Genomic DNA, 11,466 nt, shown 5'->3' with positions numbered 1-11,466 from the left:
AACATTTACACTTGTTAATTCAATATTTACACTTTTTATATTCAATATTTACCCTTTTACATTCAATATTTCCACTTTTTACAAACCTACAATGTATTTACAAGTAGAATGAATATCACAATACATATTTACACTTTTTACAAACTTATATTCAAAAGGAAATGGTATAGAACTATTTTACAAATTTATCTAGAAGAATCTCTTAACATTGCTAACTCACATACAAAAGCAAACTCTATAGGACTACTTTACAAACTTTAGCAAACATCTAGAAAAGATTTCTTAACTGAACTATTATATTTTCCTTCAACAAGATAAAAAGTACGCAAATCATGAGTTACCATAGTAAAAATTATAAGTGAACTCAAAACTGCTTTATTTCTAAAGTTCCGAGTTCATAATGAACTTTGATATGAGACTCTTATGAACAGCCATCAAGCTTCATTTGGTAGCTATGGGTACAATTTTCCCCCTTCTTAATTTTTTGAAGCTGCATCTTAAGATTGCCATGAGCTCTTTTAACTATGCCAAAGTTTCTTTCTTGTTTCTCAAGTACAACCCAAGTTCTTATTTTTCTTTACTTGGCCATAAGCTTTTTCCATATCTAAAGCAATTTTACAGTGTACAGACTGCTTTCCTTTGCATTCTTAAGGGTTTCAAAACAACTTGAGAAGTGTGATTAGCATATTAATTGCCTCCTGACAGGCATCACTCATTTTTCATTTTCCCACAGCAAGTAATCTCTACCAGACAGGCAGGCTGTTCACCCATTGTGAACATGGTTTTGTGCTAGTACTGAAAATTCAAGATCAAGCGAGGTTTTTTGTTTTGTCAGGGGGCCCCAGGAGGTTTCTGTTCTCCTTGAGCTGGCATTGACAGTTGTCCTTCTTTCACTTACCATAGTCCCTGGAGTGGGCTATGTCTATCCATCCACTTGCATTCAGACAAGCATTTTTGTAACCCTTTGTTCCCTGTCTTACCAGGTCAGTGAAAAAGTAAAGAGAGTACTTGAAAATAGAACTTTTTTAGAAAGATTTTTCCCCAATAGAGAAAGAAAACAACAACAACAACAACAACAAAAACCAAGCTTTTTCAGAGACCTTTACCCCAATAGCATAAGAAAAGAAAGAGATTTTTCAAAGAAACTTTTTCCCCAATAAAAAAAGAATAGAAAAGGCTTCTCAGCTTTTTTTCTAATACTGGTTTGAAGGGGAGATAGGAATAGCAGAGAGGATTTGCCCTGTTCGAGAGGATTTGCCCTGTTCTAAGTTTTTTTTTTTTTTTCCTAGAGCAATTACAGATGAATTTCTCATACTGATGGATGTTATTTCCAGGTGAGTTAAATTTTGCTTTTACAGAAAGAAAAAAAAATCTGAGAAGGAAAGACCTGAAAAGCTTCCAGGTTTGTTTTGCTTTGTTTTAGAGAGGGATTACTAAGTTTTCCCCATGAAAGCCTTCAGTTTTTGAGAGAAAGATTACTACATTTTCCCCAAGATTTCTGTTCTCCATTCTTGGCTTCATGGCCAAGAGGATCTGATGTTATGATGTTTTCATACAATGGTGATATCAATGGAGTGAAGAGTTTTATTTCATTCACATCCACTTCAGGGAAAATTCTTTCCTCGGCTACTCAGGACTTAAATTTAAGCTGTTCACAGGAATCTTTTTCCTGTCTGTTTTCTTTCATAGTATTTTTCATGACTGCAATTCTTCCCGAGGAGTTTGCATTTAGAGTGTCAAGAACACAGCTCCTCTGTCTCTTTGCTTTTCTTATAAGTTTTTCTAAAACTATATTTCTGTTTTCTACCTTACATTTTTTCTTCTTACCCTAAGTTTTTTCTACACTATATTCCTACAGTCTACCTTATATTTTTTCCTTAATTTTTATAGATAGAAAGTAAGAGAGAGAGAAAAAAAGAAAGAAAGCCAGAGAGAGACAAATATTCACTGCAGCCTCACTTTTCAACTTTTGAATTCAGCTGCCTTACTTTCACTCCCGAGACAAAATGTCATCACATCTATTTTTAATTCCTTTTTGGGCATCCCCCCTTTTGCACATGACACCCCCTCTCTTCTTTTGCCAAGTCTCCTGTCCCTGTTCCTGGTGTTATTTGTGGGAGCCCAACTGGGAGACCAGCTCCCACACTTTACAACAGAGAACTCTTGAGGAGAGACAGAAGAGATATCAGATAGAAGAATTGAGGGGAGAGAAACAGATAGAAACGCAGGATACCCTCGGGTGGTGGTGGTGAATCATTATTCACCAGCCCTTCTATTCCTTCTAAAGGGCTTTTTATAGGAATGCTAAGGGATAGAGCAAAAGACCTCTCCCTAGCTCAGCCAAGTACAGACCCTCCAATCACCTAGTAACTATGCACATGGTCAAGCCATCCTCTAATACAGTTCTACTGGTTAATGCAAGGTCAGATCTCACTAGGAAACCTTTGTGGCCCTCCACTCCCACTCATAAATAGTTTTTTATATAAGGAAGTTAAGGGCAGAAATGGGCACAAGAAATTAATCATCATCCCATCATAGCAAGAAAGGCACATCAGTTAATAATAATTGAGGTGTTTTGTTTTTGTTCCCTGACCTTAATGAACCTATCACTCAGCTCTGTGCCTTTCTAAAACTTTAGATTGTCTTCTTGGGTGTTTCACCTTGAAGCTATTTGACAAAACTTCTTAGTTTATTTAAGTTCTTTTCAAAGTTTTGTTGCAGCTATGATTTACTCCAAAACCTGTGAACACATCTCCCAGCATTAAGAATAAAATGATTTATGCTAGCTGGGCTACTAGGATTCAACTTTTTTTTTTCAATCATTAAACTAAGCCACAGTCTATATGGCTCCTCAAAGGAAGCTCATGAATTCCAGCTCTGTGAAACTCTCTTGTTTTACTTTTTTTATTCTCTGCAGGGCCTGCTTTATCACAGACAGGAACATGATTTTATCCTACCTCTACTTATGTTGATTTTTCCACTCAATCCCTATCATAATTTCTTCTTATATATTTTAAAAGCCCTCAATCATCAAAATCTTATTTAAGCTAACATTATTGTTGTATAAAATCTTTGCTACAGTTAAACAGTACAGTTTAGGAAGAAATCATCTTCACAATAATCCATGGTAAAAATGTCCAGGAGAATTGGATATTTCCAAGAGATAATCATACTGCATTAAGGGCAGTGGGGATCTCCCCATGCCCATCCACACTATGCTAGATATCAGAGAGAAATGGCAGCGGCAAACACACAAAGACACAGTAGTAGCGAGAACCCTTCTGGGGCTGAGTCTCCCAGGGCCTTGACTATCTGAGAGTCACCCATCAGAGTTTTGTTTCCTGGGGTCTAATCCTCTGAAGTCAATTATCATATGCTGATCCTCTGACAGGGCAAGATTCTCAAGTTCAAAATTAAGAGGAAGTGAGAAGCTATATAAAAACAACTAGAGGGGAAATATAATGGGGAGTAAATATGGCAACCTCTGAATATTTGGAGAGAAGGAAGAGGCTACCTAAGATAATACACTCTTGCCATTGTCTGGGCAGATATTCAGTACCATTGTGCATTGACATGAGAATTTTAGACCAAAAAAATTGTATTTTAAAAATATATCAAAGCAGAAGTTCATGAAGATGATTATGGGGAAGATGTTGTAGTAAAAGAGAAACTTGTGCCTCTTATGAGTACAAGAACAAATGACAGTATATATGCAGCTAATATGTAATTGTTTGGGTTTTTTTTAACTCTTTGGCTTTTGGGGAAGCTGCCACACAGCTCCCAAATAAATACACATAGTCTTATTCTTACTTATGAATGCCCAGCTTTAGCTTGGCTTGTTTTTAGCCAGCTTTTCTTAAATTATCCCATCTACTTTTTGCCTCTGGGATTTTATCTTTCTCTATTCTATACACCTTCCTTTCTTTCTTACTCTATTGCTGGTTGGGTAGCTGTGTGGCTGGCACCTAATGTCCTCCTCTCCTTCTCCTTTTCTTGTTTCTCAATCTTCTCTCCCCAGATTTCTCCTCCTATTTATTCTCTCTGCCTGCCAGCCCCACCTATCTTTTCTCCTACCTTGCTATTCACCATTCAGCTCTTTATTAGATTAATCAGGTGTTTTACACAGGCACAGTAACAGTTTCACAGAGTTAAACAAATGCAACATAAAATAATGCAACACATCTTTGTATCATTAAACAAATGTTCCACAGCATGAATGAATGTAACACATCTTTAAATAATATTCCACAATACTAATATACAGGTTGGAGTCAAGAATAGAAAATTACTAAGGGAAAACATCAAGGCTAGGAGAATTTTCCTGATAGTAGTCCACACAATAAAGTACCAAGGCAAGAGTGAGGAATTCCGGAAGATACCAACACTATTCTTGCTGAAGTTACTCAGTAAGAGTCTTGCGAGCAATAGACAGGAATGACTAGAATGAGAATGAGGTGCGAGGGTGTCTATAGGATTATCCCCTCCCTTTATCCCAGACCTGGACCAGAGTAAGAAGTGATAAAGAAATAGAAATGAATTTAAAAATATAATAGAAAGTGACAATAATTTGAAAGCAGAGCCACAGTTCTGTAACTGGCTTTGGACCTGGTATGAAAAGTAGTTTCAAAGTAAAAAGGAGCTCATATACTAATAAATGGCCTCTCTTTTCCTTATTACAATTTATGAAAACAGTTAGGGGTAATAAATGATTAATGAAGTGTTTGCTTCTTTTCACTTTCCTGTTTACAGAATATTTAGACAAAAAGTTGCACACCTGTTACTCTACTGAGCTTTGTGGCTACCTTCAGTCCTCACTTTGTGTTTCCTTCAGGTTTAACACTTTCTGGCATTCTGTCAAATAGCTTATATGACTTTAAAATTGTGATTTTGTTCTTGAAGAAGTTTCATGACTCCAAAGTTAGCAGTGATTTTATTTCAATATACATTCCTGACATAAGATCTTTGATGTGTAAATTGCTCATATGCTCCTCTAAAATCATTATAAATGGTCATATCAGAACTATCTCTGTGCTGGCTGGCTGCCTGTCAAGCCCTGTAAGGGCACTGTAAGACAGGAACAAGGATTCTGTATATGTGGTGCTTCTGGTAAACAAATACTTCCCATATAAATTTGAGATCTAAAACCTCCTGGATTGTAAACCGCAGGAAGTCAATGATAAAGTGAGTGGGGGAAGGTACATTTTTAAAATTTTACATAGTTACTATGAGAAGAATGGATAAGATAAACATGAGTGCATAAATGCTAGCCAGTTTAAATGCTTTTCTGGAGGGCTTTTCCTAGTTTACAAAGCCTAAAATTAATGTATGTGATGCTTCTTTAAAAATTCCTAAAAAAATATGTAATAGTAGCTTTCTGTTGTTTGAAACTTTGATGGTCTTTTAATAAAAAAAAAAAAAAACCCAGAGTCATATATCAAGGAGAAAACTGAAAGATTAGATAAGCAGAACAAGCCACAGCCACCATCCTCTGACTCCATGAATCCTCTGACTGAAATCCTCTGAGTCTTCATCCAAAAGGATGTCAGCTGAACTGCTTTAGTTCCTGTTTCCTCATACCTTATATACCTTTCTCTGCCCTACCATCACTTCCTGGGATTAAAGGCGTGTGTGCTTCCCAGTACTGGGATTAAAGGTGTGTTCCACCACTGCCTGCTTTTCTTTCAAGTGTGGCCTTGAACTCACAGAGATCCAGATGGATCTCTGCTTCCCAAGTGATAGGATTAAAAAATGTGTGCCACCACTGTCTTGTCTCTATGTCTAATCTAGTGGCAGGCTCTGTCCTCTGATCCTTAAGCAAGTTTATTAGGTACATAATATATCACCACAGCTTTCGTAGATCATGTGGATGATCTTGTATGAATTATATGACATATGAGGTTAAATCACCTTATTGAGGGTGGGTTTAATCTCAAGGAATTGAAAACTGATTATTTATCTCAGAGGAACCAAGAAAGATATCTTTCTTGAAAATATTTCTACTTCCAATTGTTGCTTAAATGACCATCAAATGACTTAGCTGTTAAAGATTTAAAATTCCTGTGTCTCTCAAAAGGCCAACAGAAGTCAACATAGCAATAGGTGCTTCTGAAAAGTGGCTAGTGTTCATTCCACCCATAATACCCATGAGGTATGATGCAACCCACAGAAGAATTAATTTGTTTATCGCATGCTCCTTTGACTAAGTTGATTTGCTGAACTGAAGCATGAAGTAAAGCAGAAAAGTCATGAACTTGCTCAGAGTGGAGATGGTAACAGAGTCCGATTTGGCCATATGTTTTCTCTCTCCAAACAGTCTTAAATACTGATACACACAACACCCTTTATGATATACTTTAGGAAGACAAAAGTAACATACTAATCCAGCCACAGGAGAGGGGCTCTGAGCACACAACACTGGACAAACATGGAGGCTAAATGGTAGGCAACAAGGAAGGGAGAGTGGAACACCCCACCCTACCCCCCACCCCCGGCCTCAGTCTCCTCATCCATGGAATTGGGCCTTCTTGGGTTCTACCTAGTCAGTTTTTACTCTTACAAATTACCTATCTGGACCATACAAGGCAGTACCTTAGAAGGTTTATTTATTAGAGGCAAGAAAAAAATGAAAGCATTTTCCTTATTACTGATACTCTTCATGTCAGGTCTGACATGCCATAATCACTGTACTATATAGACACAAGAGCCCATTGTTGTTTAGAAGAAAGTAAATCATGCATTGACTGTAACAGTCAGTCATTCATGAGTTACCTTAAAGAGTAATTTAGTTGATGGTCTCAGTGATTTTCAGCTGTAGCTATAAGAACTCTTTGAGTCTGAGATTACAACCTTATTCTTCTGGAGAAAATTAATGGTGGCTTTAGGGATGAGTAAGTAAAACATTTATTCAAAACCATGATTGAATCTGAACAAATAATGGTTTGGAATAAATGTGTACAATGAAAGCTGGCTGTCATCATTTTTAAACAGCTGGGGAGTGAAATTATTAAATCTGGACAAGACACTGTCTGTGTCTTTAATGCTGACTCTAATACTGGAGGGTACACATGAGAGATGGAAAATATTATGAACATGCTTCCCTCCAGCAGGAAGCAGAATCGGTGCTATTACCTGACAGATACAATTTTAACCTGATCTTCCATGACCTCATTCTACATAGCTTCTACGATCATCTATCCTTGCTGGAGCCTGACTCCTAACAATGCGCCTCATATACTTATTTATGTTGATGTGAACCTATGCCTAAGAGATTATCTTATATGACACAGAAACATGACATTTACATACCAAGACAAATTGCTAATAGAGAGTTCAATACTACATAATGATCAAGATTTGATAAAAGAAACAGAATCCATTCAGATATACTTAATAAGCAAGTCATATTTATTCAAAATCTTAATATCCCACACAAAGCAAAATCATAGAACAAAAGGCTTTATGCTGCCAATTAGAAAAATAAATATGATATAAGAAATGAGTGGGAGTGGGCATATCAGAGACTGGTCATTTACAAGTCCCATAATATTGTCATCTGAACTGTTTGGACTAGGTCCCATGCTGTAGAATCAAAGATAAGATGGACTATCTGAAATGAAAAAAGACACATGCTCATAAGTATAATACAATGGTGATGATGGTTCTTAATTCTTAATTTTGGCATAAACAAATGTGCACATCTAGTCCTGTGAGTTCTGATTTAATCTTTAGGGAAAACATATAGTTAAAATCTTTATACACACACACACACACACACACACACACACACACACGTATGGTTTCCTGTATTTCTTGCAACAAATGCAACAGTGTGCAATGCATAGAAGTCCACTGATAATATAACTGCTTCAAAGAGAATATGAAGGATGATTAGCTTGGCAGATGAGATAGGCATGCTAGCTCAACAGAATGGGAGAAGTGAAGCCATTACAAATTTTCACACTGCTTAAAGAAGGTGATGTTTCCCTAATATTTAATAGGATTATAGCATTGGTTAATGCATTTATATCATAGCCATAGATTTGAGAATTAATTTATTAGTTTCACTAGCCTTTTGTAAATGATAATAAGTATGCAGGGATTGTGCCCAGAAGAAGATGACAGGAGGTGATTGAATATTATTATTGGAGAGCCTAGGAAAGAGATAATATGTTTTATACCAAAATTGTGATGCTTTTACTCAAAATACATTGTAGCAAGAATTCCAATTGATCTTAATAATAAAATCCTAGAGTCAGATATTGGGGTAACTGCTGAAAGATCAGAGAAGTAAATGATCCAGACACTAGAAAGACTTCTTATCTCTACCAAATTCTCAGACTAAAAAGGGCTGAGCTCCTGTCTCTGCTCCACTTTATCACTTCCTCTCTCCAACCAGCCATAACACTTTATGTCTGTTGTCTATACAGACCTCTAGACCTCTATGGTTTGCTAATGGCCAGCTCCTCCCTCTAATTAAGGCAAGCTTTATTTGTTAGAGCACAAAATATCACCATATTTCCCTCTTTTTGTCTAAAATAAAAGAGAATGTTATAACTAATATAAGGAAAACTATATACAATAAGTATAATAACTATAAAGACTGTAACAGGCAATAATTACGTCAATGATGTCTATTCCATTAACAATTGACAAATTCAGAGAAAATACTCCATTATGTATTCTTTCATAGTGAGTCCAAAAAGTTGTAACTAGCTCACTTTCTATTCTAACTTGCATTACCAAAACTATCTTTTAATGTCTTTCAACCCTATACACTTTGTACCTCTTTAGTGCATTTCTTTTCTGAATCTGGTAACAGGGAATACTATAACCAGAAATATAAAGTCTTCAACTTCATCAGAGATCTGAGAAGGAAATAATATTACCCAAATAAGCAGGAAGTGCAAGCAAATGACTTCCGAAAGATGTTAGAAATGACAGAAACAGCTGGCTGACTGGATAGTCACCCAAGCTTCCTCTGCAACATTGGGGCATCTGTTTTCAGCCTGCAGGCCTAGAATATCTGACAGACTTTTCTGTGAGGCAGGCTATTCTGAAGGGTTGTCTGCCTTGTCTTGGCAAAGTTCAACAGTCACTTTCTTTTGTGTCCTGCTGATCCAGTTTGCACACCATATTGTCAGCAGTTGAGACAAGGGCACTTTCATGTCCAGTGGCTAACTTTTGCCACAAAGAGTTTCTTTGATGCCTATCATCTTCTCTGAAGCAGATTGGTGCTGCCAGGAGCAGACATGTCTCATTGTCATAAAAAAGACTTTGTATTATTAAAACATATTCTATAGATCTCTGAAGTGTTTGAAGATGACCTATCTATCTAAATATATCTCTGTTTGACCTTGAAAACAAGCCTAATATGACTACAAGTTTGATTGTAATGACTAACTACAGACTTGTATTTCTTATTTCCAAATTAGTTTATAATAGTAACTTTCAAGGACTAGATATTTGCATTACATCGTTAAATGAGCTGTATAGGTACAATACCTTGAACAAGATTATATATATATATATATATATATATGTATATATATATATATATATATACAGTATGCTCTAACAAAAATAATCTTAAGTATGTATCAATATATAAAAATCCATATCAATGTAAAAATATTTAAAATCAGAAGGTTTTTTTGGTTTAAATTCAATTCAATAATCTACCTTTTATCCTTTTTTTATATCCTCCCTCTTTTTTTCAAAATAGATTCAATAATCTACCCTTGTAGCCTATCATATCAATATCTTCCTTTTTTCTTTTCAAACAAAAGAACCCTGAATTTAATCTCCCTTGTTTAGCTTTTTTCTTACCATTACCAATAACAACTTGTAACTAATTCCCCTAAACAATGACAAATACCCATAATCCATTGAATGACCAAAACCCACCCAACTCACCTCTTGGGAATCTTGGGTATAGTGATTGTAAATTTACTTCCAGCTGTCTGGAGGCAGTAACATTTTTAGGGAATCCTGAAAAGAAAAATTTGGGTTAATTGTCAAGTCCTGGGAGAAGTAGCTGTATTATTTGCTGTCCAGTCTCTGAGTAATCTAAAAGTGTAGGGCTTGTCTCAAGTCTTGTCTAGAGTAGTCTGTGAAGCTAGTTCATCTCAGCTAGCCACCTTGAAATTTTCCCCAGCAGTTAGTAGTTCAAAGCTGATCTTTAGGTGATGTTTCTCAGCTTAGTGGAGTTATCATAGTCCTGGCAGAATCGTCACTGTGGGGCTCCATCCTCCTTTTGGAGACTTCAAAGGTCACTGTTAAGTATGGTCATGGTTCACTGAAGAAAACTTAAAAATTTTAAATGTCATGTGCAGCATATCTCAAAGAGGTTAAATGATCAATATTTGTTATGTACATCCAGTCTACTTTCTGCTGCCTGTATGAGCATGTGTATAGCAAATTGGAACAATATTCTTTTTTTAAATTAAACAATTTTCTATTCATTTTACATAACAACCATGGATTCCCCTGTCCTCCCTCCTCCCACCTCCCATTCCCACCTCCTTCAAGGCAAGGTCTTCCATGGGGAGTCACCAGAGCCTGGAACACTCAGTTGAGGCAGGTCCAGTCCCCTCCTCCGTGCACCAAGGCTGAGCAAAGTGACTCAGCATAGGCACTAGATTCCAAAAATCCAGCTCATGCCCTAAGGACAGGATCTGGTCTCACTCTCTGGGGGTGCTCTAAACAGTTCAAGCTAAACAACTGTCTCACTTATCCAGAGGGCCTAGCCCAGTACCATAGGGGCTCCTCAGCTTTGGTTCACAGTTCATGTGTTTCCACTAGTGTGGCTAGTTGTCTCTGTACTTTTTCTAGTCATGGTCTCAGTATCTCTTGCTCATATAATCCCTCTTCTCTGTCATTGATTAGACTCCTGGAACTCTGTCTGGGACTTGACCATGGATCGCTGCATTTGCTTCCATCAGTCACTGGATGAGGGTTCTATCATGACAATTAGGGTTTTTGGCCATCCAATAACCAGAGTAGGTCAGCTCAGACACCCTCTCAACCATTACCAGTAGTCTATAGTGGAGACATCTTCATGGATTCCTTGGGACCTCTCTCACTCTGCTTCTTCCTATTCCCATGGTGTATTCATTTATTATGGTATCTCTTTCCTTATTCTCTCACTCTGTTCCTGATCCAACTAGGATCTCCTGCTCCCCTAAGCTCTCTTTCCCCTAAACCGTTGCCCTCCATTACTCCCTGACCCCTGTTTTGCTCATGTAGATCTCATCCATTTCTCAATCACTGGGTGATCCCTATGTCTTTCCTAGGGTCCTCTTTACAAGCTAGACTCCCTGGAGCTGTGAGTTGCAGTCTGGTTATCCTATGCTTTACATCTAGTATCCACTTATGAGTGAGTACATACCATGTTTGTCTTTCTGAGTCTGGGTTACCTCACTCAGGATGATATTTTCTAGTTCCATCCATTTGCCTGCAAACCTCATG

At 37.1% G+C, this 11,466-nt stretch overlaps 1 long non-coding RNA gene across 2 annotated transcripts in view; it reads right to left on the bottom strand.

Moving 5' to 3' along the window:
• Positions 1 to 7,381: 7,381 nt before the first annotated feature.
• The window catches only part of LOC119088616, a 136,687-nt gene continuing 132,602 nt past the window's right edge, over positions 7,382 to 11,466 (bottom strand). For both annotated transcript variants that reach the window (XR_005092276.1, XR_005092277.1), the window contains exons 3-4: positions 9,913 to 9,987; positions 7,382 to 7,606 (exon numbers count right to left, since the gene is read on the bottom strand). This is a non-coding gene — a long non-coding RNA (uncharacterized LOC119088616). The remainder of the gene's footprint in view (positions 7,607 to 9,912; positions 9,988 to 11,466) is intronic.

Source organism: Peromyscus leucopus, chromosome 10 (assembly GCF_004664715.2).
Source record: "Peromyscus leucopus breed LL Stock chromosome 10, UCI_PerLeu_2.1, whole genome shotgun sequence".
Classification (NCBI taxonomy): Eukaryota; Metazoa; Chordata; class Mammalia; order Rodentia; family Cricetidae; genus Peromyscus; species Peromyscus leucopus.
Note: the sequence above shows the minus strand (reverse complement) of the source record. Positions and strands in the feature narration are given on the sequence as shown.